Here is a 27,773-nt window from a genome sequence, read left to right on the forward strand (position 1 = left end):
ATGTACACATACACATGGTGAATTTTTACAAGTATTTTGTTCATAGTGAATACAAACAAAAGTGTTGATCAACTTGCAAAAAAAAAAATAAATAAATAAATTTAAGAGATTCACATTGTGAATCTATGTGAATGTGAGACATACATCCAAGATTCACATTGTGAATTTATGCATTTAACATCAAAAGAGTTTGAGGTTCACCAAGTGATGTACACATACACATATTGAGAATTTTTACAACTATTTTGTTCATAGTGAATACAAACAAAAGCGTTGATCAACTTGCAAAAAAAAAATTAAAGAGATTCACATTGTGAAACTGTGTGAATGTGAGACATGGATCCAAGATTCACATTGTGAATCTGTGTGAATGTGAGACATGGATCCAAGATTCACATTGTGAATTTATGCATTAAACAGCAAAAGAGTTTGAGATTCACCAAGTGATGTACACATACACATGGTGAATTTTTACAAGTATCTTGTTCATAGTGAATACAAACAAAAGTGTTGATCAACTTGCAAAAAAAAAAAATTTAAGAGATTCACATTGTGAATCTATGTGAATGTGAGACATACATCCAAGATTCACATTGTGAATTTATGCATTTAACAGCAAAAGAGTTTGAGGTTCACCAAGTGATGTACAAATACACATATTGAGAATTTTTACAATTATTTTGTTCATAGTGAATACAAACAAAAGCGTTGATCAACTTGCAAAAAAAAAAATTAAAGAGATTCACATTGTGAATCTGTGTGAATGTGAGACATGGATCCAAGATTCACATTGTGAATTTATGCATTTAACAGCAAAAGAGTTTGAGGTTCACCAAGTGATGTAGACATACACATGGTGAATTTTTACAACTATTTTGTTCATAGTGATTACAAACAAAAGTGTTGATCAACTTGCAAAAAAAATATATTTTTTTAAGAGATTCACATTGTGAATCTATGTGAATGTGAGACATACATCCAAGATTCACATTGTGAATTTATGCATTTAATAGCAAAACAGTTTAAGGTTCACCAAGTGATGTACACATACACATGGTGAATTTTTACAACTATTTTGTTCATAGTGAATACAAACAAAAGTGTTGATCAACTTGCAAAAAAAAAAAAAATTTAAGAGATTCACATTGTGAATCTATGTGAATGTGAGACGTACATCCAAGATTCACATTGTGAATTTATGCATTTAACAACAAAAGAGTTTGAGGTTCACCAAGTGATATACACATACACATATTGAGAATTTTTACAACTATTTTGTTCATAGTGAATACAAACAAAAGTGTTGATCAACTTGCAAAAAAAAAAATTTTTAATAAGTGTGTAGTATATGATTAGATAACTAGTTATTTTAATCTGAATGCGAATGTTCTAACCTTTATTTTTATCTTGAATATTTTTAATTTTTTCACTTGTAGTTGAAGGTAGAACATCTTTTAGATTTCTTGTCAATTTCATTCTTTTCTTATTATCCTTTTTTTCATTGTTCTTTTCTTCATTTCCTGTTTTTGATTAACAAATTAGTTCAAACATTAATTTCATGGTATGAAAGTTATGATTTATTCATATTTTTCACAATGTGAATCAGGATTACAAATGAATTTAACATAATATTTATTTACATTGTGAATTCAGTTTGAATCAAAACATTATCAATGCAGCTCTTTATAAATTTACAATGAGAAACACATTAAGAGATACAATATCAATTAAACATAGATGCATCATAAAATTTGACAAGATGAAAAAATCAAATGTAAATGATAAATCACCCTGTGAATTCACAATTTGAATAAATGATATCTTAAATTGATATATAATCATGATTTACTTTGTGAATTGTCAAATAATGTAATACTCATAAACATTGAATCCTTTCAAAATAATCAAATGTAAATCACAAAGCACACGGTGAATTCAAAATGTGAAATTAGTTTTTCAGTTTAATGAATAAACTCAGAAACCACTTGGATTCACAAAGTTTTTAGGAAATTACGGTTTGTAATTTAGATATTCATGATTTCTGTATCGATTTGAAGAAATTTATATCATTAGGTTTTTGGTAATTATACAAATTCTCAAAAATTCATGAAATTAGGGTTTCGATTTACTTAATAAACTCAGATTCGAGTTAGATTCACAAAGTTTTAGGGAATTTCAGTTTGTAATATAGATATTCATGATTTCTGTATCGATTTCAAGAAATTTAAATCATTAGGTTTTCGTTATGTATACAAATTATTAAAAGTTCATCATCCGAGGGTTTCAAATCAGTCTAAAACGATTTTGTTAATAAAATAGTGTATTCACAGATTCATCGAATACATAATGTAACATATAGTTTAGATTTGTCGTTTTGAAATTTATCAATCGAAAAAATATAATGTTGAAAATACATTAAATGAGATAATCGGAAATGAATAGCAGTCAAATATACCTTTTAGATTCATTTTGACGAACTTTTCGGGAAGATTCACTATGGATATTGGCTGAATCGTCGCCGGAGATTCGTTAGAAATCGATGTTCGTCGGTGAAGTAAAAGATCGCTTTCAATGAGAGGGTAAAATCGATTTCACTGATATGTGAAACTGATGAACTAACGTCGTTAATTAACAGTGAGAGTTAATAAGTTTTAGGTTGACGAAAATGCCCCCTTAAGTTACGTGTTTGGTTATAATCAGCTGGACACTATTGTTTTTCATACTTTTACATCTCAAATCCAATGACTGTTAATTTTTTGATCCAACCATCTTAATAGGTTCCTTGGTTCCTCCACTCATATTGATTCTCTATTGAACCCCTCCCTCCCTCTCTCTCTCTCTCTCTCTCTCTCTCTCTCTCTCTCTCTATATATATATATATATATATATATATATATATATATATATATATATATATATATAAGGCTCAACTAAAAGGTAAGTATGGATCACATGTAATTGCGATCGAATCAGGAAAAGATTGTATGAAAAGGAAATGTGCATTCACCACTTGTATATTGTGCCTTTGCTGTGAGTTTGAGTCAACTAAAAGCAAAGACACATACTTCATATGGCATTCATGATCACCTTGTGATTTACTATTTAACTTTTGCAACCCATAAGCCAAAGGCATTGAACCACAATGCTTTTGATTGTGATATGAATCTAATACACGTTAGAACGAACGGTCACATTGTAAAAAAGCAAATCGGTATATAATTCTCAATTGAGAAAAGAAATTAGAGCTCCTCAATACAAAGAGAATTTTTTTAACGAAAAAAAGTTTATGAACCGCAACTTTACAATAGATAAATTATGACGACTGTAACGTTATAAAAATTAAAAGAGATTTTTCGTAAAATTAAATTTATAAATTAAAAATCTTTAACTTTAAAACAACAAGTGAGATTTATTTGCGGAAATTGACTTGTCAGGGTAATTATCTTTTCGTTTTGTACGGGTAACTTTGTTTTTTTATTTGTTTTTTTTCTACATCTATGTATCGAATTTTTTGGAAGTGTTCACATATGACAATTATGACCGGATGTAGCAAGTTACAACAGGTCATAATGGTCATATGTAAACACCTCTAACAAATTCGTTACCTAGGGGGTGTTTGGGATAACTTTTTCAACTCAAAAATCCTTTTTATAAAATGACTTTTTCCAAAAGAACTTTTTCAAAAAGAACTTTTTTCAAAAGGAGTGGTTTAAAAAGTGTTTGCATGGGCAAAAGACAAAAATTGCTTTTAAAAAACACAAAAGTCACAAAAAAATCACAAATTGTGACTTTTGGAATCAATCTTTTTTCCCTTGCCCAAAAGTTGCTTTAAAAAGAACTTCTAGACTTGTCAAACATCTTTTGAATACTTTTGACTTTTTGGAAAAGTAAAAAATCCAAAAGTCATTTTTAAAGCAATCCCAAACACCCTCCTAGATGTGTACAAAAAGAAAGTTACTCAGATATGAACACAACAAAAAAGTAATTATTTTGATAAATCAATTTCTCTTTTTATTAAGTCGATCAATCATAATGTTTGCAATATTAATATATTCAGCTAATTTTCATTCTAACAATATTTATGAGCATTTAAATTAGCACAACATGTTGAGAGCCGTTTTTGATAGCATAATTATCAAATAGTTCTCTCTCTCTCTCTCTCTCTCTCTCTCTCTATATATATATATATATATATATATATATATATATATATATATATATATATGAGACAAGAGCAATGCTCTCGATATAGATAAAAACTATTTTTATTTTTTATATTTTAATGGGATATATACACTAAAGTCCTAATATTTTCATCGATTTGACAAGAAAGTCCTAAACTTTATTTTTTTGACAGTAAAGTCCAAATTACCGGCATTTTTTTGACACTTTTACCCTTTTTTCCCGGTTAGCCGGTAGTTAGGACTTTTTTGTCAAAAAAATAAAGTTTAAGACTTTCTTGTCAAATCGTCAGTTAGGACTTTATTGTCAAAAAAATAAAGTTTAAGACTTTCTTGTTAAATCGTTGAAAGTATTATGACTTTAGTGTATATATCCTTTTTTTTTGTTAGAAATTTAATGGTATGATACTCTTTAAGCATAAGAGTTATTAAAATCTTCTCTAGTCAGCTAGACCCTATTGAAATTCTTAACATTTGCTTATTGTTAAATCGTTTTTTTAATCTCAACAAACCGATATTGAAAAAAATGGAGATAATCAAGAAAGAAAGAAAGAACCAGGGTTGTGTTGGCTTTTTGCAGTCCCAAAAATGGAGAAATAAGAAACAAAAAAAAAAAAACGAAATTGCCCTGGCTTTATACAAACACAAACAACATATGCCTAGTCAAAAGGGTATGAATGTGGAGAAGGGAAAGAAGACAACTTCGTTTTTTTTCGGTTTCTTATTTCTCTATTTTTGGGACTGCAAAAAGCAACACAACCTTGATTCTTTCTTTCTTAAAGAGTATCATACCATTAAATTTCTAACAAAAAAAAATTATATATACACTAAAGTCCCAATATTTTTAACGATTTGACAAGAAAGTCCTAAACTTTATTTTTTTGATAGTAAAGTCCTAATTGACGATTTGACAAGAAAGTCCTAAACTTTATTTTTTTTGACAAAAAAGTCATAATTACCGGCTAACCGGGAAAAAAGGGTAAAAGTGTCAAAAACTGCCGGTAATTTGGATTTACTGTCAAAAAAATAAAGTTTAGGACTTTTTTTGTCAAATCGATGAAAATATTGGGACTTTACTGTATATATCCCTATTTTAATTCCCTGAAATACCTGGAGCAAACTTCATTAAAGATGGTGTTCTATTTCATGTTATTGATCTTCATATGTTGCACTTTTAGTCTCTATTAATTTTAATTTTTATATTTAATATCTTAAACAATAAAATTTTATAAAATTTCCGTGTAAAATATGGAGCTTTTTTTATTTTTTTATTTTATTAAAGTAGTGTATTTTAAAAAAATATTTACCAAAATGTTGTGGTTTTAAAAATATTTACCATTTAGGTTAAATTTAGAAGGTAAAAAAAAGACATTGAATTATCTATTTAATTATCTTTTTGTTTTGTTCACATCTAGGTAACTTTATTTTTTAGTATACATTTAGGTAACAAACTTGTTTGAGGTGTTCACATATGAACATTATGACCGGTTGTAACTTGCTATAACCGTTCATAATGGTTAAATGTGAACACTTTCAACAAGTTCATTACCTAGATGTGTGCAAAAAAAAAAACGAAGTTACCCAAATGTGAACAAAACGAAAAGATAATTACCCTTATAAGCCAGTTTCCCTTTATTTGTTTGAAACCATAGAGTTATCAGAGTCGATTTACAAAAGTAGTGTAAATCAATATCTTTCATGCGTGTGTGTATAGTCCCGTCGAGCTCTTCTCACGAACAATCTTCAAAACATTTTATTCACAACTGTAAGCATAAAGCTCAGTGAGTTCCCAGTATACCATATATTCCATCATATATACAATACATCCACACAAAGTCTTCGGCTTTAACGGTGAGCTTTCTGCTCTCCTAATCACAAGCATAAATCATATATAATGGGACCAACACAACCAAAACAAATGGGTCCGACCCAAGGAGTATAACGGACCCTACCCAACATACATAATGGGCCCCACCCACATACATAACGGGCCCCACCCAAAGAGTATAACGGGGCCGACCCTAACTCATATAACGAGCCCAACCCATCGTACATAACAAGTCAATGTCAGTGGCCAGATCCTAATCTTTCATACAATACGTAAATTCATGAGTGGTTAGAAATCAGATATACAATCGAACAGGTGATCCACCCGAAAGCAATAAATCAAACAAGAACCATGCAATAAGGCTTTAGACCACGAGTTCTTAGGCTATCCAAATTAGCCACCTACAACCATTAGAAACATTACCCTAACCAACTGTGTCACCTAACAATATCATATATTCCACAGGCAAGTTACTACCCGTCTAGCATACCATGACACTAAATTTCCTACAATCCTCAAACCAACAATATCATACAATCAACAAGCAAGACTATACCAGTTTATCTTACCATGACACCAAGTGTCGTAAACAGCACATGCATAACAAGGAGTTGTCTTGGTCAACTAGCATACTCCTACCTTAACGATAACTCTATCCTATCATGCAAAGGATATACAATATCATATGTGACATAGTAAAAAATTCACCTGGATTGAAGAATCAGAGAAGAACAACAACACACTCAACTCCTTGCACATAGCTGCGAACCGACTAACACCAAACAAAGATCGAACCTCAGTCAACAACCCAAATCCTTCAAGGGTCAATCTAGTCAAAAGTCAACGGTCAATGGTCAACAAAGTCAACAGTAAACCAAATCAATGGTCACCACGACGTGGAGACCTCTTGGCCACGTCGTGGGCATGTCAAGACAAAACAATCGACATGCAGGATACAACCACATCGTGGTTTCTGCCAAAAAGGCCATTTTCCTCATTAAGAACTTAATTCGTTAAGTCATTTGCTCAAACTTTCCAGAAGGCTTCCTTTCCCTTAAATGAACCATAACAATCCTTAATTTATGGACATGCATGTCCAATGCACGTCTCTCCCAAAACTAAGTCAAAAAAGGTAAGAAATAGAGTCAAAACTTCATACATGGCACCAATAAACATGAAAGTATAGATCTGAAACATATTATGGCCTAAGGACCTCAAGGAGTGATAAACTTGCCAACTTTATCAAAACTATCCATTCATATTAACGTATCATGAAGGAAATGAGCTCAGAACCTAGATCTACATAGGATGACCCATAAACATGAGAACTTAGACACTTACAAAAGTCCAGAAGATGCACCAAGAGATGAAGATAAGTTTGCTAGCTGATCCCTTGCTCAACAAGGCCTTTCTTCAACCTTCAAATGGCCAAAAGACCAACAAAGAGCCCAAAAGACAATATGAGAGACTAGGGCTTCAAAAAAAAAGGAGATGGAGGCTGAAGTATATGACCTAATCCAAGACTTAAAGTCCTTAAATATGGGAGATACCCTAAAAATCTCAGGCTTTAGCTGCAGCAGCCACCACGACGTGGCAAGACACCTCATGGCCTCCCTCTTGCCACGTCGTGGTGTCCATCCGTACATGTTTTTCCTTTAAATGACATGCCATATCATGGTCATCAACATACCATGCTGTGGCAAAACGTTTTTCCCAAAAACCTTATCTTTGACCCCTTTAAGTCTTTAAATGATCCATTCTAGAAAACGGGTGTTACAACGACATAAAAGGGTAATAGAGTTGTATCAGGAGTTTTGTTCAATTGATGAGGAATTGAAGTTTGAGATTCCAATTATGGGTGTATGACATAGATGTTTCTTTCTTTAAAAGAAGAACGTAATTCACAATGGTACCGATTAAAAATATGAAAATATAAGGAGAATTAGGTGTAAATACATAAATAATTTCTAACACCTAGTTCTCAGGTATATTTCCTTAAGTTATTTAAGTTTAATTTATGAAGATTTAAAGGTTACGCGGGGCATACATAACAACTTACATAGGGCGTAAGTCATTATGTACACACGGACACTTTATTCCCAACGTAGGGCGTAGGTCCGCAGAGTTCAAACCCTAATTGTGCGGTTGTAAGCCATATTTAAGGGCTCTAATCTCTTGAGAGCCTCCACATGCTCAACCTCCACCCTTTCCTTCTCTAACTAAGAAAAGCTAGCCCTTCGTGTGATCCTTGAAGCTTGAAGTGATTTTTTGGTGTGTATTTGGTGAAGAATGAGACTTTGAAGGCGTTCTTGGAGTCGATAGCCTATAGATTCAGACTCTACTCTTCCTCAATATCTTCCAGAAGGTATAATGTCTAAACCTCGCTGATCCTTTTGTTAGATCTAGTTTGTTGTGAAATCATATGAGTTTTTGTCCCTTAATCTTGGATCTAGGGAGTTTGAGCAACTCCAGACCTCATGAGGAGTGTCTCTTATCATTTCTGAGCTTTGTGAACCATAAAAATTGGATCTTGTTCACTCCCATTCAGCTATGCTTGATCTATTTAGCTTTTGGATCATGATTAAGACTTAGGGTTTGGTTTGTACACCTTGTAGCCATGCAAAGGCATAAAGGTTGTGACTTTATCATTTAAGACATTGATGAGGTTCATATATGAGATTTTGACGTTTGGTCTTAAGGAGTTAAGGTATTAATAAGAAAGTTGGCAAACAACAAGATTACGCAGGGCGTAATTTTAGCTACACAGCGCGTTTGAGATTCCAATTGGGGGTGTATGACATAGATGTTTCTTTCTTTAAAAGAAGAATGTACTTGACAATGGTACCAATTAAAAATATGAAAATATAAAGAGAATTAGGTGTAAATACATAAATAATTTGTAACACCTAGTTCTCAGGTACATTTTCTTAAGTTATTTAAGTTTAATTTATGAAGATTTAAATGTTACACGGGGCATACATAACAACTTACGCATAACGTAAGTCATTATGTACACACGGACACTTTATGCTCTACGTAGGACGTAGGTGCGCAGAGTTCAAACCCTAATTGTGGGGTTGTGAACCATATTTAAAGGATCTAATCTCTTGAGAGCCTCCATATGCTCAACCTCCACCCTTTCCTTCTCTAACTAAGAAACCCTAGCCCTTCGTGTGATTCTTGAAGCTTAAAGTGATATTTTGGTGAAGAAGGAGAACTTTGAAGGCGATATTGGAGTCGATAGATTGTAGATCTAGACTCCACTCTTCCTCAACATCTTCTAGAAGGTATAAAGTCTAAACCTTGCTGAAGATCCACACTTTCTAAACTTTCGTATTTCTGAATTTGTTACTCCAAAACATGCTGCTTGCATATTCATAAAAACAATATTTTACATTGATAAGTTGTTTACATAAGACTGGATACAAACCGACTATTACAAATTTTTATATGTTACATAACTTCCCAGGATACTATAAGTTATACATACTTGAGTACAAAATACAATAGTTTCAAAATATTCAAAATCTTCCAACAGTATACGATTATACTGGTTACTTATCTCCTGTAATTTTTTAAACATTGAGAGGGGTAAGCGGTGACGCTTAGTGAGTTCAATAATAGATACAATATAACGTTATGCCATATATATACATCAATATGGCAGAAACAAAGAGGAACAACAAAGGCATATGTGAAATCATGTGACAAGCTTTCCATTTCAATCAATGACTTGATTCAAAGATATACAGTCAAAGAGACTTAACAATTTCAATACTTGATAAACATCAGTAACGCTTCGGCCCAAATGGCACAGAAGACATATAATTTATGATTAACATTTTGGTAGATTTCAGGCTTATAGCCATGTCTAACCATCAGCCAATGCCATAGAATAGAAGTCATTCTCTTACGAGACATGCTCTACATGGCCAGAGGCTACATACCTTCAGCCCTATCTAACTTTATGCCAATGCCATAGAATAGAAGTCATTCTCTTACAAGACATGCTCTACATGGCCAGAGGCTACATACCAGTACCACCGTGAATCTATGTCCTTTCACTGATCACATGGTCAAAGGTACAACTTTGCTACCATAATAGCGGAAATAATAACACGAGATGATAACACGGAAAAGCACATAGCACATATAACACATACCATACAATTGTTCCTATATATTTAACTCATCGTGAAATAACCGGGGGTTAAAATAGTAATTTGGGCAGCACTTCGTTACTATAATTGACTTTCTTCAATGAAAACCAAGAGTTTTCTTGAAAACCAGGCTTTACGAAGGTTGAGCTTCAAACCGAAAAGATAAATTTCTCGGGCTCTTCGGGCACTTCGGGCACTTCGGAAAGTATTTCGGGTGTTAAAATTGATGTCGGGGCTTCGGGGGAAGTGGAAGTAGTTAAAATATGAGTTTAAGGGTGAAAAGTGACAATTTTCCAACATTTACCCGGGAGGTCTCGTACCCCTTATATAGGTGCGTGCCTCGGATCCGAAGCAAGAGGGAAGGAGGGCAGGTGGCGCGAGGCTGCGAGGCTCGGTACACGCGGCAGAAGGGGCGAGGTTCAGACGACAGGTGGCTCAGTTCGGACGGCACGAGTTCGGAGGCTACAGCGCGACGCCACGCATCGGAAGGGGAGAGGGCCGCGGCTTCGGTCGAATCGGATAGCGACATGTGTTGGATTCTCAGCTGCACAGCTCATCGACGTCGTACACGCGACATGCTCGGAGCGAGATGACGTGGCCGGTCCGGATGAGGCTTATCCATGCGAAAATTCTCGGAAATTGTGCCAAAATCTTCTAAAATCCATAACTTTCGCATACGAGCTCTGTTTTTTACGTTCTTTATATGCACGCGTAGGTAAAATTATGCTCTAAAACTTTTGTTTAGACTTCGTCGGAAAATTTTGACTTTATTTTTAATATTATTATTTTTAACAGACCGGGGCAGGAAAATCCGTTAAAAATTCATAACTTCTTCATCCGACGTCCGTTTTCGTCAGTCTTTTTACCGTTGTACTACTATTGACGAGACCTTCGATTCTCGTTTAGGTTGTGTCGGCTAAAAATCACTCTATCTAAAATTCGAGTTTTTAGCTGTCTACTGCTAAGCTGAAACTTAGAAAAATCATAACTTCCTCATACGAAGTCAGATTTGGGCGTTCTTTTTATCAAAATTCTCGGTTTAACAAATACTACGACTTTCGTTTAGATCACCAAGGCTAAAAAGTAGTTTATCAAAAACTCACTTTTTACGTCATTCGGTGCCGTGTCGGTTTTGTCGCGGATCTTCGATTGGTCATAACTTCTTCGTTATAACTCGGATTTCGATGAGGTTTTCGCCTAAATGTTTCTAACGAGATTCTGTAAAACTTTCAATAATAAAATTTTACTTATTTAAAAATTTATATTTTCGTTAAATTTCAATATTTACCTAATGTTCGGAATCTCATAAGACTTCCAAAACATTTTGGATGATTCTAAACATAGTTTTACTTCATTTCTAGTAAAAACTATCTGTTAGAACTCAATACTCATAATTATATAATATTTCATAATATTATTCACTTTTTAAAAATTACGTAACACGATAACTCAACGTGTATGTTACACTTGCTGATCCTTTTGTTAGATCTAGTTTGTTTTGAAATCGTATGAGTTCTTGTCCCTTAATCTTGGATCTAGGGAGTTTGAGCAAATCCAGACCTCATGAGGAGTGTCTCTCATCATTTCTGAGCTTTGTGAACCATAAAAATGGGATCTTGGTCACTCCCATTCAGTCATGCCTGGTTTATTTAGCTTTTGGGTTATGATTAAGACTTAGGGTTTGGTTTTGTACTCCTTATATCCATGCAAAGGCATAAAGGTTGTGACTTTATCATTTAAGACATCGATGAGGTTCATATATGATATTTGGACGTTTAGTCTTATGGAATTAAGGTCTTAATAAGAAATTTGGCAAACAAGAAGATTACGCAGGGCGTAATCTTAGCTACGTAACGCGTTTGAGATTCCAATTGGAGGTGTATGACATAAATGTTTCTTTCTTTAAAAGAAGAATGTACTTGACAATGGTACCATTTAACAATATGAAAATATAAAGAGAATTAGGTGTAAATATATAACAAATTTCTAACACCTAGTTCTCAGGTACATTTACTTAAGCTATTTAAGTTTAATTTATGAAGATTTAAAGGTTACGCGGGGCATACATAACAACTTACGCAGGGCGTAAGCCATTATTTACACACGGGAACTTTGCGCCCTATGTAGGGCGTAGGTGCGCAGAGTTCAAACCCTAATTGTGGGGTTGTACGCCACATTTAAAGGATTTAATCTCTTGAGATCCTACCCATGCTTAACCTTCACCCTTTCCTTCTCTAACTAAGAAACCCTAGCCCTTCGTGTGATCCTTGAAGCTTGAAGTGATAGTTTGGTGTGTATTTGGTGAAGAAGGAGAACTTTGAAGGCGTTCTTGGAGTCGATAGCTTGTAAATCTAGACTCTACTCTTCCTCAACATCTTCCAGAAGGTATAAAGTCTAAACCTCGCTGATCCTTTTGTTAGATCTAATTTGTTCTGAAATCATATGAGTTTTTGTGCCTTAATCTTGGATCTAGGGAGTTTGAGCAAATCCAGACCTCATGAGGAGTGTCTCTCATCATTTCTGAGCTTTGTGAACCATAAAAATGGGATCTTGGTCACTCACATTCAGTCATGCCTGGTTTATTTAGCTTTTGGGTTATGATTAAGACTTAGGGTTTGGTTTTGTACTCCTTATATCCATGCAAAGGCATAAAGGTTGTGACTTTATCATTTAAGACATCGATGAGGTTCATATATGATATTTGGACGTTTAGTCTTATGGAATTAAGGTCTTAATAAGAAATTTGGCAAACAAGAAGATTACGCAGGGCGTAGTCTTAGCGACACAGCACGTTTTCATCTGAAGACTCTTCGCGGTACGTAAAGGACGGGTACACATGGAGTAACCCCATAAGCCCAACTTTTGGTCTTTTTGGATGTTAGGTCTTGAGGGGTGGGTCCTAGCCATAGAAGGGTAAAATAGTCTTTTACCCAAGTGGGTCAATCAAAACCAAGACTTGTGTTTGGGGTTGTTACCTAATTCTAATTATGGTTTATTATGTGTTATTCAGTATGGGGAGTTTCAGCAGCTTGGGTGTGTGATTCGTTTGTCTGACATTAGATTAAGGTGAGTGTTTTCACTGTACTCATGCGTCAAAGGCACTAATGCCAGCCTATTGGATTGTGCTAGTTGTCTTTGTGACTCTTGCATGTTTTTATTGGGATGGGCCCATTTGTATGTTGGGATGGGCCCATTTATATGATGGGTTGGGCCCATTATTATACATGATGGGTTGGGCCTATTATCATGTAGGTTGGGTCGGGCCCATGATTATGATGGGTTGGACCTATTTATGTATGTTGGACTGGGCCCATTTAGTTATGTGTTGGGCCGGGGCCCATTTATATGATATGTAGTATTTTGGGGAAGCTCACTAAGCTTTATGCTTACGGTTTTATGGTTTAACATTTTCAGGTACTTCCAATTCAAAAGGAAAGGTCTCGGAATGATTGCATCGCATCCACTGGAGATTCACATTCATGATTTGTTGATACTCTGATGTTCTTTTGAAACATTGTTGACAATGATGATATTTTATGAAAAATACATTAGATGTTTTACTATTGTAAAATGAAAAATTTTCTATGAGTTTTGGGATGTTACAACTTACAAGTTGGTATCAGAGCCTTGGTTTGAGGGATTTGGGCACACTCTCGGGTATGTCTGAACTCAAACTGACGATTTGGTAATTTTTATGAAAATGGAAAACAAATTTTCTAAAATGATTCTATAAAGGAAAAAGGGGTGCGATGCGTGCAATCAGCCGAGCTTGAGTAAGTGATTCCCAAAATACCAATACCAATGTATTATTATTAGTATTCTTGATATGTGAATTTCTTGCTAGAGTAGGGCTAAGGATACCATTAGGAATCGCATGCTAGAATTTATTGATTTGTGTGATGTCTTATAGCCTAGGAGGATTGGATTCTATGTATTACTCAGAATTTATATCGGTTCAATTAACTGCTAAGTGTATGCTTTAAAAATTATATACGATTAGGATCATATAGCCCTAGAATTATTGGTTTTGCCTTATTTCATGTTCCTTGTCTGTTTGTGCGCTTAGGGTAGAATCATTATTCGACAGTCTATGTGGTCCCATTTTGTGTATAATTTGCATGCATAAGCAACCAGCGGTGTTGGTTGAGGTTCTTAGTAGTGTAGAGGTTGTTAAGTTAAGAATTTCAAGGAGAGGCTAGGCAATGTCATAGTGGGATATATATATACTGCTTAGCATAGGGATTGTGTGTATGACTTTAATGGGTGACACAAAGGATTCGGGACGGTCTTGATGTAACGTCCCAAAAATTATAAGGTAACATTTTCATTTTTAATTCAACCATGAACACCATTTATCCTTTTCAATCATTCAAAAGTATTTCAGAGTAAAAATAGTTATCAAAGTACAATCCCAAAATCATAAAGTTGCGGAAACATGGGTGGATGCGCTGCAATCAAGTTGGCCCTTGCCTTTTGAACCGAAAGTACCTGAAACCATAACCATAAAACCATACGCACAAAGCTTAGTGAGTTCCCCAAAATACCACATACCATACATTAATACATATCTTTAGGCCTAGCCCTCACATTGGGCCCAACCCATAATAATTGGCCTAGCCCTTCATACAATGGGCCTAGACCATCATACAATGCTAGAGTCAAAGAGACAACTAGCATCCTATATAACATACATTGGGCCTATCCCTTCCTGATCCATGGGCCCAACCCAGCATATAATGGGCCTAGCCCACCATACAACGGGCCTAGCCCAACATACCATGCAAGAGTCACAAAGACATGTAGCATATAACAGATCCTAGTAGGTCGGCATTGGTGCCTTCGACCCATGGGTATAGTGAGGAGACCCACATCAATCCGAGATAGCCGAAACACACACGCTGCTGCTACCGAGTTCCTCACACTAAACACAACAAAGTTATCCCAAATCAATAATTAATGTAATTCCTCATAATCCAAGGTCCAATTCATTTTCTATCATTCTTATGGGTAAAAGACCATTTTACCCTTCCCATATCAGACCCAACAACTCAAGGCCCAATTCCCACAAGACCCAAGGCCCAAAAAGAGCATCTCACGAGTACCCCCGCGTACCAGATTAGTATGCCCCACATATTGCACACTGAAGCTTAGAATACAATCTGTCACAACGAGTAATCGGGGAAACCATGCATTACATTGAGCGTACGCATACGTACGCCTAGCGTACTCCCATGGTGACCATTTTTCACTTTAAGGACTTAATTCTTAATACCAAAACATCCAAACTCAGATCTAACCTATAAGGGATGTCTTAAGTCATAAGGTTCCTGTCTTTATGACTTTACATAGCTTAATGGGGTCCAAACCAAATCCTCAAGTCTCAAACATCATCAAAAGACCACCAACTCATGCATGGAAGGATTAAACTCATCAAGATCTAACTTTTATGACTTAACGACCTCAACAAAGACCAAATATGAGGCTCAAAGGTTCTGGAGTAACTTATACTCACAAGAACCACAACTATGGGATCAAAACATGACAAATCATAACCCAAACTAGATCTACATGAGAAATCCATCAAGATTAAAACTTTATACCTCCAGAAGCTAGATCAAGATGAACAAGGCCTAGATCTCCAAGCTCCAAGACAACCGACACTTCTCCAAGGAGTTCCTCTTCTTCCAAATGCACCAAAAATCCACCAAAATCACTCCAAGGCTCAAAATCCTTCCAAATGGGGGCTAGGGGTTTGAATTTAGGGTTAGAGGGGATGGAGGCTGAAGATAAGAAGGGCTGGAAATGAGTTAAGGTCTTTAATAGGGCCCAAGACCCTAAATTAGGGTTTACATCTGATTCGCGTATGTCTTGTGTACTCCTGGTTCGCCGAGCGTACCAGGTTGCCCTCCGCAATCATCCCATCCAAGTACGCCCAGCGTACAAATGTACACATAGTGTACTCGGCTTAGCCCAAAACCTTCATAACTTCAAACGGTCATAACTTCCGCGTCCCTAATTTTTTTCACGGCGTTTTATATGCTCGTAAAGATAAGGAGAAGCCCTACACTCCTATCAACTCTCATTTGCCTTAAAACCTTTCAAACTTAAAATCCTAAATTCATGAAAGGCTCGAACCATCGTCGTTTACAATTATACCCTTGGGCTCTAAAGCACAAACCGAACTCTCGGATCACATAATCTGTTGGATTAGGTGTCTAATCCAATAACTAAATTAGTATAACCTCGAATTATTAGCAAATTCTTTTTGGGTTGCCCTCAAATCTAGTAATGGACTGGATTGCTTTTTGGAGAGAGAAAGACTGATTTATTAATTTATTATAAGTTGACAAATTAATTAGAAATCAAAATAAATGATTTATTAATATATTATAAGAATAATATATTAATTAGAAATAGTATTATTTAATTAAAAATTAATTAAAATTTAATTGGAATTGATTTTGGAATTAATTGGATAAATCGAAAGTGGAAGGACTAAAGGTGATAATGTTCAAAAGTTGAACATTGATCAATTCTAGAACCTCCCATAGGGGGGCGGTTCTAGAGGACTTCTAGAGGCTTTCTACAGCTTTTCTTAGGTTCTAAGGAAACTTGGATGCGTCTTGGGGAAAGCAAAAGGATTAGAGTTATCTAAAAGGAACTTGCCTTATCCTTAGCCTCCATATCACCTATATAAACCCCATTGGGTTATGATTTTTGAAATTCACCTCAATCCAAAGAAAATTTTGAAAATTCCCTTCCTCATCCTCTCTCCTCTTTAGCCTCCAATTTTCTAGGGTTTTGGTGTGAGTCATTAGAGGCACGAGACTTCTGGTGCTTGCTTCCTGAAGACCAACAAGGAAGGATTACTAGTTTATTTGCAATAATAACCATTTAGTGATATCGGAAATAACAGTGTACTTTTAGGGTTCTTGATATTTAGTAGTTGTTTGCAAATCATAGTGAGAACATAGATCATTTGATGTGAACTTAGGGTTTATGTTTTTCCGCCAAAAATAGTTTTTTGTAACATATAAAACCCATCAGTGGTATCAAAGTCATTTTTCTCATTAATCTTGCAAAATGTTGGATAGATCAAAATTAGGGTTTATAGAAACTAAACCATAAGGAGGCAAATTTCGAAATCTTCCGGGGTTCTTGAAACCCTAGCCTCCACCCTATATTTTCGAAATTTGAAAGGGTTTTAGAAACCCTAGCCCCCTTTGCCTAATTTTCGAAAATTTAAGGATCCCTTCAAGGGTTTGCCTTATTTCCTTATATTTTATTTTAAGAGCCTTAAAATTTGAACAATTAAAACCTAGTAAACCCTAGCCTATTTTCGAAAATTAGAAGGCTTAGGATAATGATTAAATTTAAATTATTTTATTAATTTGATTAATTGTAAATAATTATTTAATCCATAATGATTTAATTAATTTTTTAATTAAAGATAAATATTAAATCAAAATTGATTTATTTTTAAATTAAATTAATTTTTATTAATTTAGAAAATTTAAATTTAAACCTAGTATTTTAAAAAGGCTTTAAAATACAACTTATATATATATATATATATATATATATATATATATATATATATATATATATATATATATATATATATCATTAAAGGCTTAATATATTATATGTATAAGAAAAGTTATTCAAATCACTACTATGCCTCATTCACGAAACCATGCTATAAAGAGGGTATAAGGAAGCGGCCTCTAACACCGTAAAATTTCAAACAAAATTTTCATTTTTAAAAAAATCACGTAGTTCTCATAAACATAATTCTCAAATCTCCAAAATGCTAATTTATCAAAAACACACGTTCACAAATTGTTTAAACACTATCCAGGATCCTCAAAACATAATTTCGCCTCGTGTGTACAATCAAGCCGGTGCCTTCCCGTGATCCTGAGAAGTACCTGAAACACATAACACATAACACGGTAAGCATGAATCTTAGTGAGTTCCCCAAAATACCACACATATCCCATTAGCCTCTCATGAATATGCTCAAATAAGACCCTCCGGTCAATGTGTCTCAATGAGCCCCTACGGTCCCACAACTCGGGTGGACCTTCCGGTCCTAACTCAGTAAGCTCAGAATAATACACAGCATAAATCACAAAGACATAATGCAAGATATCACAATACTCAATATAAGCACATAAGACCCTCCGGTCACACAAAGACTACCACTCTAGGTAAATATAGTGAGAAGACTCACCTCGTAAGCAAGCAAGCAAATAACCTCGTACACGAATCTCGAACTAGCCTCCGCCTAACACATAGGATAATTATCTCTAATTAACACTTAAATCGCGACTCTAAATAAACTAAGTTATTTTCTCTCTCAAACTCTTGGAATTGGTATGCCTCCTTTTTGAGAGAGAAAATAACTTAGTTTAATTGAAAAAAAAATAATGCAGAAAAAAATCTGAATAAAAAAAATAAAGTCATGAAAAAAAGAGGGTTTTTAAAAAAAGGGAGGGGAAAAAAGGAGGGGAGGGGAGGAAAAAGAAGGAGGAAAGGAAGGGGGAGGAGGAGGAGGGAGGGGCTGAAGGAAGAAGAAGGAGGAAGGGGGGAAGGGGCTGAAGAGAGGGAGATCTGAAGTCTAAGGAGGGTAGTTGCGGGTCTATGGTGGTTGCGGTGGGAGTTGGGCTGGTTGCGGATGGTAGGCTACAGATGGAAGGGGGCGCTGCTGATGGAGTACCGAGGCCAGGAAGATTGCGGTCTAGAAGGTTGCGGACAAGAAGTAAGGCAACTGCGGTGCGAAGAGCAAGATAGCTGCGGTCCGAGACTGCTGACCGAGACTTCGGTCCAAGAGGGACTGCGGTCCGAGACTTCTGACTTCGGTTCAGCAGTCAGGAAGAGTGGGTTGCGGTCTCTTGGCTGCTGACCTCGGCTGCGGATAGGGACATTGAGGACCTCGGATCAAAGGCTGAGAAAGGCTGTTGAGAGGCTTCTCAGGGGACTCCAGTAGGCAGTTTTTGGCTGCGGTTCGGGGGTCCGGAAAGGGCTGAACAGGTGACGAAAAATGCTATTTGTTCATGAAAAATGGTACCGCAAAGGCCATTTATTCATATTTTAATGAGGGAATCTTTTTATAAAGCATTCTAAGTCAAAGGTGGGTCTTGGGAAGGCAAAAAGAGGAGTGTGCAGGGGGTTTTTAGGGACAAAAGGTGATGGGATTGGACAATGTCACATGGTTTTTGTCTTTTTGAGGGAGTAAATAGTGGAGCACTCTTTACCCAAAAGAGTAACAAGGACAATTGACTTTTTGCAAACAAATTATCACGTCCAAACAATTCAATTTGAGATCTACAGCAACTAATATATGAGAATCAAAAATCTTCATACCTCATGATGATGAAAGTTGCTGGGAAAGAAAAATCTTCAAAAAGAAATGCTTTTCTCCACTTTCTTCAAGAAAAATAAGCCCATAATCTTGTGTCTTCTCATCCAAGGAAAAAATAACTCCATGGAATACATCTTCAACCTTTTTTAAGAGACCACAAAATTTATTCTTCTCCCATTTTTTTTTCTTCATTTCTTCAACAGCAACAAAATAATAACTTTTAAGAACATCTTTTTCCAGTAACAAATAGAACGAGCAGCAGCAGCAGCAACAATTTATTTTACTAAGATAGAATCACCCAGAAAATAGAAATAAGAACGAACTTCATAAAAAAAATTCCGGTAAGAAACCCGAAATTGTTTTGTTGCAGAAACATGGAAAAATCACAAGATAATCACCGAACGGGAGTCGTTCCCTTGAACTAATCGTGAGATCTTCAAGGTACGGCTCTGATACCAATTGTAGAGACCCATTTTTATAACGAACGGTGAATGCGGAAGTAAGATATCTCGAGATTAATTGTGTTTTTGTAAGTATGAACACGAAGAACATATTATGAGTTCGTTGAAGAAGACTAAGAACAAGAGAGAATAATAATAATATTGCATGAAGAACATGGTGGGAGAGAAACTCTCCCTGGGTGGGAGAACCCACCAACTTTCTCTCTCTAGAGATTACATTGTAAGAAGTGTAACTCTAACTAAGGAAAAGATAAGCTAGCTTTTTTAAATAAATGACCAACTCTCCCTTTATATAGGAGGGAGAGTATTTACACCATAAATACAATAAAGGGAAAATACAACCTAATAAACACTCATTATTTGTGGAGCATTTCCATGCACCAACAATATATATATATATATATATATATATATATATATATATATATATTATACCTGGGAGTCGGGATGTTACAATTCTCTCCCTCTAGAATCAGACTTTGCCCTCAAAGTCATGCTCCAGAAATAACTCTGGACACTGCTCGCGCATCTCGGACTCCAGCTCCCAAGTCCACTCGGATCCCTTCCGATGTTGCCACTAGACCTGAACAAGGGGAACCTCTTTATTCCTCAAAACTTTCACTTTTCGATCCAATATCGCTATCGGCCTCTCAATGTAATTCAGGCTCGCATCTACCTGAATGTCTTCTAATGGTACCACCGCCGTCTCATCGGCTACACACTTCCTCAACTGAGACACGTGGAAGGTGTTATGAATTTGGCTCAACTCTGCAGGTAGCTCCAACCGGTAAGCTACCTTACCCACTCTGGCAGTCACTCTGAAAGGACCGATATATCTGGGACCCAACTTTCCCCGCTTCCTGAATCCGCTCACCCCTTTCCACGGGGATACTTTCAGGAGGACAAAATCTCCAACCTGGAACTCAAGCTCGGATCGTCGCCAGTCTGCGTAACTCTTCTGGTGACTCTGGGCTGTCAGTAACCTCTGCCTGACCTGCAGAATCTGCTCAGTCGTCTTTAGCACTATCTCAGTGCCACCCATCACTCGATGCCCTACCTCTCCCCAACATATGGGAGTCCGACACCTCTTCCCATATAAGAGCTCGAAGGGAGGCATACCAATACTGGAATGGTGACTGTTGTTGTAGGAAAACTCAGCCAAGGGCAAATAGGTGTCCCAACTTCCTATGAAGTCCATAACACATGCTCGCAGCATGTCCTCAAGCATCTGAATCATCCGCTCACTCTGCCCGTCAGTCTGTGGGTGGTATGCAAAATCTGGAAGTAAAACGCACATCCCGATCTGACACTATCGATGTCGGCACCCCATGCCATGCCACCACCTCTCTCACAAAAATCTCGGCCAATCTCTCTGCAGAAGAGCTCTCAATTATAGCAAGGAAGTGAGCACTCTTCGTCAACCGGTCCATAATCACCCATATCGCGTCGACACCTCGCGTGGTCCTCAGTAATTTGGTGATAAAATCCATGGAAATATGCTCCCACTTCCACTGGGGAATCTCTAGAGGCTGTAACGGGCCATGTGGACGCTGGTGCTCCGCCTTAACCCGGCGACAGGTCAAGCACCTCTCAACTACCCATGCCACATCCCTCTTCATACAAGGCCACCAATAATCTCTCTTCAGATCCAAATACATCTTAGTGGCTCCTGGATGGATCAACAATCTCGACCTATGTGCCTCCTCCATCAGTATGCGCCGAGCTCCACCTGTATAGGGCACCCAAATCCGCCCACGGAAAGTCATAAGCCCCCGACTATCCGTCTCATACTCGGAAACCTGTCCGATCACTTGCTCCCTCTTGAGGTTCTCTGGCCTCACAGCCTCCACCTGCGCCTCTCAGATGGTATCTAGGACTGGAGTCATCACCGTCATCCTCATACACACGTCTTGAATCGGAGCACTCTCTGCTCTACGGCTCAAGGCATCGGCTACCATGTTAGCCTTGCCTGGGTGATATAAGATCTCGCAGTCGTAGTCTTTCACTACATCCAACCACCTCCTCTGTCTCATATTCAGGTTGGGCTGATCCATGAGGTACTTCAGACTCTTATGGTCCGAATATATGGTGCACAGGACTCCATACAGATAATGGTGCCAGATCTTGAGGGTGAACACCACCGCCCCCAGCTCCAAATCGTGGGTGGGATACCTAGTCTCATGAGGCTTCAACTGCCTCGATGCATAAGCTAGCACATGCCCCCTCTGTATCAACACCGCACCCAACCCTGATATAGATGCATCACAGTAACTATAAAGTCCTCCACTCCCTCGGGAAGGGCTAACATTGGAGCTTCGCACAATCTCTGGCGAAGATTCTAAAATGAGGCCTGCTGCTCGGGCCCCCAGGAAAAAGTGACACCCTTCCGGGTCAATCTGGTGAGAGGAACAACGATCTTGTAGAAATCTCTGATAAATCTCCGATAGTAGCCGGCCAGACCCAGAAAACTCCTGATCTCGGACGGGGATCTCGACACCTCCCATCTCATAACTGCCTCAGTCTTGGCCGAGTCGACCAATATCCCATTTTGATTAACAAGATGCCCCAGGAACTGGACCTCTCATAACCATAAATCACACTTGGAGAAGTTGACATAAAGCCTCTCAGCCCTCAATACTCCAAGAATCTCTTGCAGATGCTCCTCGTGCTGCTCTCTGGACCTCGAGTACACCAGAATATCGTCGATGAACACGATCACCGATCAATCCAACATGGGCCTGCACACCCAGTTCATGAGATCCATGAACGTTGCCGGTGTGTTGGTGAGCCCGAAAGGCATCACTACAAACTCGTAATGCGCATAACGAGTTATGGAGGCCGTCTTCTGGATATCCTCCTCGCAAACTCTCATCTGATGATATCCAGATCTCAAATCAATATTGGAGAACCAAGATGCTCCCTGTAACTAATCGAATAAATCGTCGATCCTCGGTAGCGGATAACGGTTCTTGACCGTCAGCTTGTTCAACTCCCGATAATCGATGCACATCCGGTGTGAACCATCCTTCTTCTTAACAAAAAGGATAGTTGCTCCCCACGGAGAGCTACTCGGTCTGATGAAACCCTTCCCGAGCAGCTCCTGGAGCTGTGAGGATAACTCCTGCATCTCTGGTAGTGCAAGGCGATAAGGTGCCTTGGCAATAGGCGCCGCACCCGGAACCAAATCAATCCAGAACTCCACCTGCCTCTGGAGGCACACCCGACAACTCCTCGGGAAAAACTGATGGGTTTTGAGCATTCTAACACTTCCTAAGTGTACATGCAACCCTAATAACCTTGGATCTATGTTTGTCTAATTATCATGCAAAGTTGAATTCCAAGGTTATATTCCTATCTAGCATACATGGGGAACAAGTTTTAACTTGCATGAAAGATAGAATAACTTACCTTGTTGTTGCTTATGATCCTTGAAACCTTGTGAGCCTAGCACCCCAAGTGTGATGCCTAAAATGCTTCACACAACACCAAATGCTTTTGGAATGACTTTAGAGAGAATACACACTTCTAAAATTGGCCTAGCCCTCTTGTTTCTTATTGTCGCCGATTTTGGTGGAGAACATGTTGCTTATATAGTGTGTCACATCTAGGGTTACACCATGTAAACCCTAATGTGGCATGACTCTTCATTTCCATGACCCATGGGTTTGTAACTCCCATGGAGCCTCCATGGAGCATTCAATGGGTTTAACCCAACTTGATTATCCATGGAGCCTTTTAGCCCACTATACAAGTTATGGATGATTTACATGATCAACCCATATATTTAATTAGTCATCTTTTGATCACTTAATTAATCCTAGATTAATTCTTGATCAATACTAATTAAATAATACTATTAATATATTAGAACTTATAATATATTAATAAACCACAAGTGTTATTTCTCTCATTTAGTCTATCCAAATGCATGATGCCATGCAACCCAAATGGACCATGCCGGGTCGGGTCAAGTACATACCAGAAATAGTTATGGACTTAGACACCTTATCCAACAGTCTCCCACTTGGATAAGTCTAATAACTATAACTGCAAGTATGACTTCAGGAACCGATCAACAATCGTAGCTCTTTTAAAGGTTTCTCGGAACTGAGAAGATGATGATACGCCATTTCAGATAAGTGATCATATAATCCTCTGTTCTAGATATCAGCCGGACAAATACATGGAACAATGTCTTACTTATTGTCCAGCAGTTTGTTTCCCGATTTCCGATTTGTTTGACAAAGAACTTAATTGAACACATCAACTTAGTTCTGACCGGGCCCGGTACATAGGTCAAAACAAAATCATCGAGGGGCCCAGATATCAGCTTCTAATCCAAGAAGGAACAGATAAACTTCGACTCATATGTTTGTTCTACCACTCATTGAATTATACACAAAAGCACGTTTTATAACATCGAGTTACCAATGCGTTAACGTACAATCAATGCATAACCAACTCATAAGTAACAAATCATATCTCTAGGTTTGAAGACTTATATGATATTACAGTCTCACGATCACTCGAGATAAATTCCATGAAGTGATTCCAGTGAGCGTGGGTTGAGTCCAATGCTCAGAACTTATGAGCACTCATGAGTGTTGTAGCCATGTCCAACAACTTAGACATCTGCAACCAATCATGACAGTCTTGATTCATACCTACTTCCGACATATGACCGACTGTGGAGGTTCGAATAATATGATATACCAAACATAATTATTCTGGAAGTCAAAACATGCAAAAGAAATATAGTAAACGATCGACAAGAGATAGCAACACTTTACTCATAAATAAAACACCTTTTATTCATCATCTAATGTCAATTACACTTTACAAATTTCAAGGTTATCTAACTACTAAATCTAATATCATCCTTCAGCCCTATGCTCCGAGCATGCTGGAGATGTTTAACCCGAGTCAGTCCTTTCGTGAGGGGATCTGCTGGATTCTCATCTGATGATACCCTCTTTGCCATGAGGAGTCCTTCTTCTATTCGATGTCTGATGAAATGGTATTTTCTGTCGATGTGTCTGGATCTCCCGTGATCCCTTGGTTCCTTGGCTAAGGCAACTGCACTTTCACTATCATAGAAAATTTCCATTGGCTCTTTAATAGCTGGTACAACTCCAAGGTCTCCAATGAAGTTCTTCAGCCATATCGCCTCCTTTGCTGCCTCGCTAGCTGCTATATACTCTGATTCGCAAGTTGAATCAGCCACTGTCTCTTACTTGGAACTCTTCCAAGAAATTGCTCCTCCATTTAAGGTAAAGACCCAGCCTGACTGAGAGCGGAAATTATCCCTATCAGTCTGAAAGCTAGCATCACTATACCCTACAACTCTCAAGTCTTCACTCCCACCGAGGGTAAGGATCCAGTCCTTAGTCCTCCGTAGGTACTTGAGGATATTCTTTACCGCAGTCCAGTGTGCCTTGCCAGGGTTCCCCTAATACCTGCTAACCATGCTCAAAGAAAAGGCTACATCAGGTCGAGTACACGTCATAGCATACATGATCGATCCTACAGCCGAAGCATAAGGTATTCGACTCATTTCTGCTATCTCAGCCTCAGTACTAGGGCTTTGTGTCTTACTCAATCTGGCGTTACTCTGGATGGGTAACTCTCCTTTCTTGGAGTCCTGCATGCCGAATCTCTTCAGCACCTTATCCAAGTAGGTACTCTGACTAAGTCCAATTAGTCTTTTACTCCGGTCTCTCAAGATCCTTATCCCTAGAATATAGGCAGCTTCTCCTAGGTCCTTCATAGAGAAACACTTCCCAAGCCAGGACTTAACTTCCTGCAGAGTTGGGATGTCATTTCCTATGAGTAGTATGTCATCCACATACAATACCAAAAAGCTAACTATACTCCCACTAGCCTTGACATATACACAAGATTCATCTTCACTCCTAGAAAAGCCAAATTCCTTGACTTTCTCATCAAAGCAAAGATTCCATCTGCGAGGTGCTTGCTTTAACCCATAAATGGATTTCTCAAGCTTACACATTCTATTAGGGTACTCTGTGTTGACAAAACCCTCTGGCTGACTCATGTAAACATCCTCAGCCAATTTTCCATTAAGGAAAGCGGTTTTGACATCCATTTGCCATATTTCATAGTCATGAAATGCGGCTATGGCTAACAGAACCCTAATAGACTTAATCTTGGCCACTGGAGAAAAGGTCTCATCATAATCAACTCCCGGAGTTTGTGAGAAACCCTTTGCAACCAGTCGTGCCTTATAAGTGTGTACATTACCATCCATGTCGGTCTTCTTCTTGAAGATCCATTTGCACCCTATAGTCTTACGACCTGGTACATTCTCAACCAAGTTCCAAACTTGATTGTCATAAATGGACTGTATCTCGCTGTCCATTGCCTCTTTCCACTTGGCTGACTCAGGGCCTGCCATGGCTTCCGCGTAACTGTTAGGTTCATCCAGACCTACCAATGTCTCATCACTGATAAGTGTATCACCTTCCGCAGTAATATGGAATCCATAGTAATGCTCAGGTGCATTCCTAACCCTTGTGGAACGCCTCAGAGGTACAGACTTGTCAATTGGCTCAACAGGAGTTTCCTCCTCAAGTTGAGTGCTAGGGTTTGAAGTTCCTTCACCACTTGACTCTTGAATTTCTTCAAGGTCAACTTGCCTCCCACTGTCTCCTTGGCTTATGAACTCTCTCTCTTGAAAGAAAGCCCTCCTAGCTACAAAGACCACATTCTCACTAGGTCTGTAGAAGAGGTAACCAAAGGATTTCTGTGGGTAGCCGATGAAAATACACCTCTCACTTCGAGGTTCGAGCTTATCATGAGTCTCGCGTCTCACGAAAGCCTCGCAACCCCAAATATTAATGTGGTCTAGTTTGGGTACTTTACCAGTCCACATCTCATGAGGAGTTTTGGCAACTTTCTTTGTGGGAACTAGATTAAGGATATGGGCGGCAGTCTCTAAGGCATACCCCCAAAATGAGATTGGTAGCGAAGCTCGACTCATCATGGAACGAACCATATCCAACAAGGTTCGATTACGCCTCTCAGCTACACCATTCAACTGCGGTGTCCTGGGAGGTGTCAATTGTGAGACAATCCCACATTCCCTAAGATAGTCGAGGAACTCTGAACTAAGATACTCACCACCTCGATCGGATCGAAGCATCTTAATGTTCCTTCCCAATTGATTCTCGACTTCCTGTTTAAACTCTTTAAACCTCTCAAAAGTCTCTGACTTATGCTTGATTAAGTAGACATATCCATATCTACTGTAATCATCAGTAAAAGTCAAATAATAACGATTAGCATCCCTTGTGGCATGTTTGAAGGGCCCACACACATCCGTGTGTATAAGATCCAACAAACCTTCACCCCTCTCACAAGAACCTGTGAAGGGTGACTTTATCATTTTCCAAGTAAGCATGATTCGCAACTATCATCTGACTTTAGGTCAAATGACTCCAAGACTCCATCCTTTTGGAGTTGGCCTATGCGTTTCTTGCTTATATGTCCAAGACGACAATGCCATAATGATGCTTTATCCAAGTTATTATCATTAACAGAATCAATACACAATACATTATTTCCTAAGTTATCAACCACAGATACAGTTTCATACACATCATCACAAGGTAATGCTTTAAAATAAAGAACATTATTAAAGAAAGCATTAATCGAACCAACTTCATTATCAAATGAAAAGGTGAAACCTTGTTTATACAATGCATGAAAGGAAATAATATTTCTTGCCATTTCTGGCGAATAACAACATTTATTCAA

This window comes from Lactuca virosa, chromosome 1 (genome assembly GCF_052849685.1).
Source record: "Lactuca virosa cultivar CGN04683 chromosome 1, Lactuca_virosa_CGN04683_v6, whole genome shotgun sequence".
In the NCBI taxonomy this organism is placed as follows: Eukaryota; Viridiplantae; Streptophyta; class Magnoliopsida; order Asterales; family Asteraceae; genus Lactuca; species Lactuca virosa.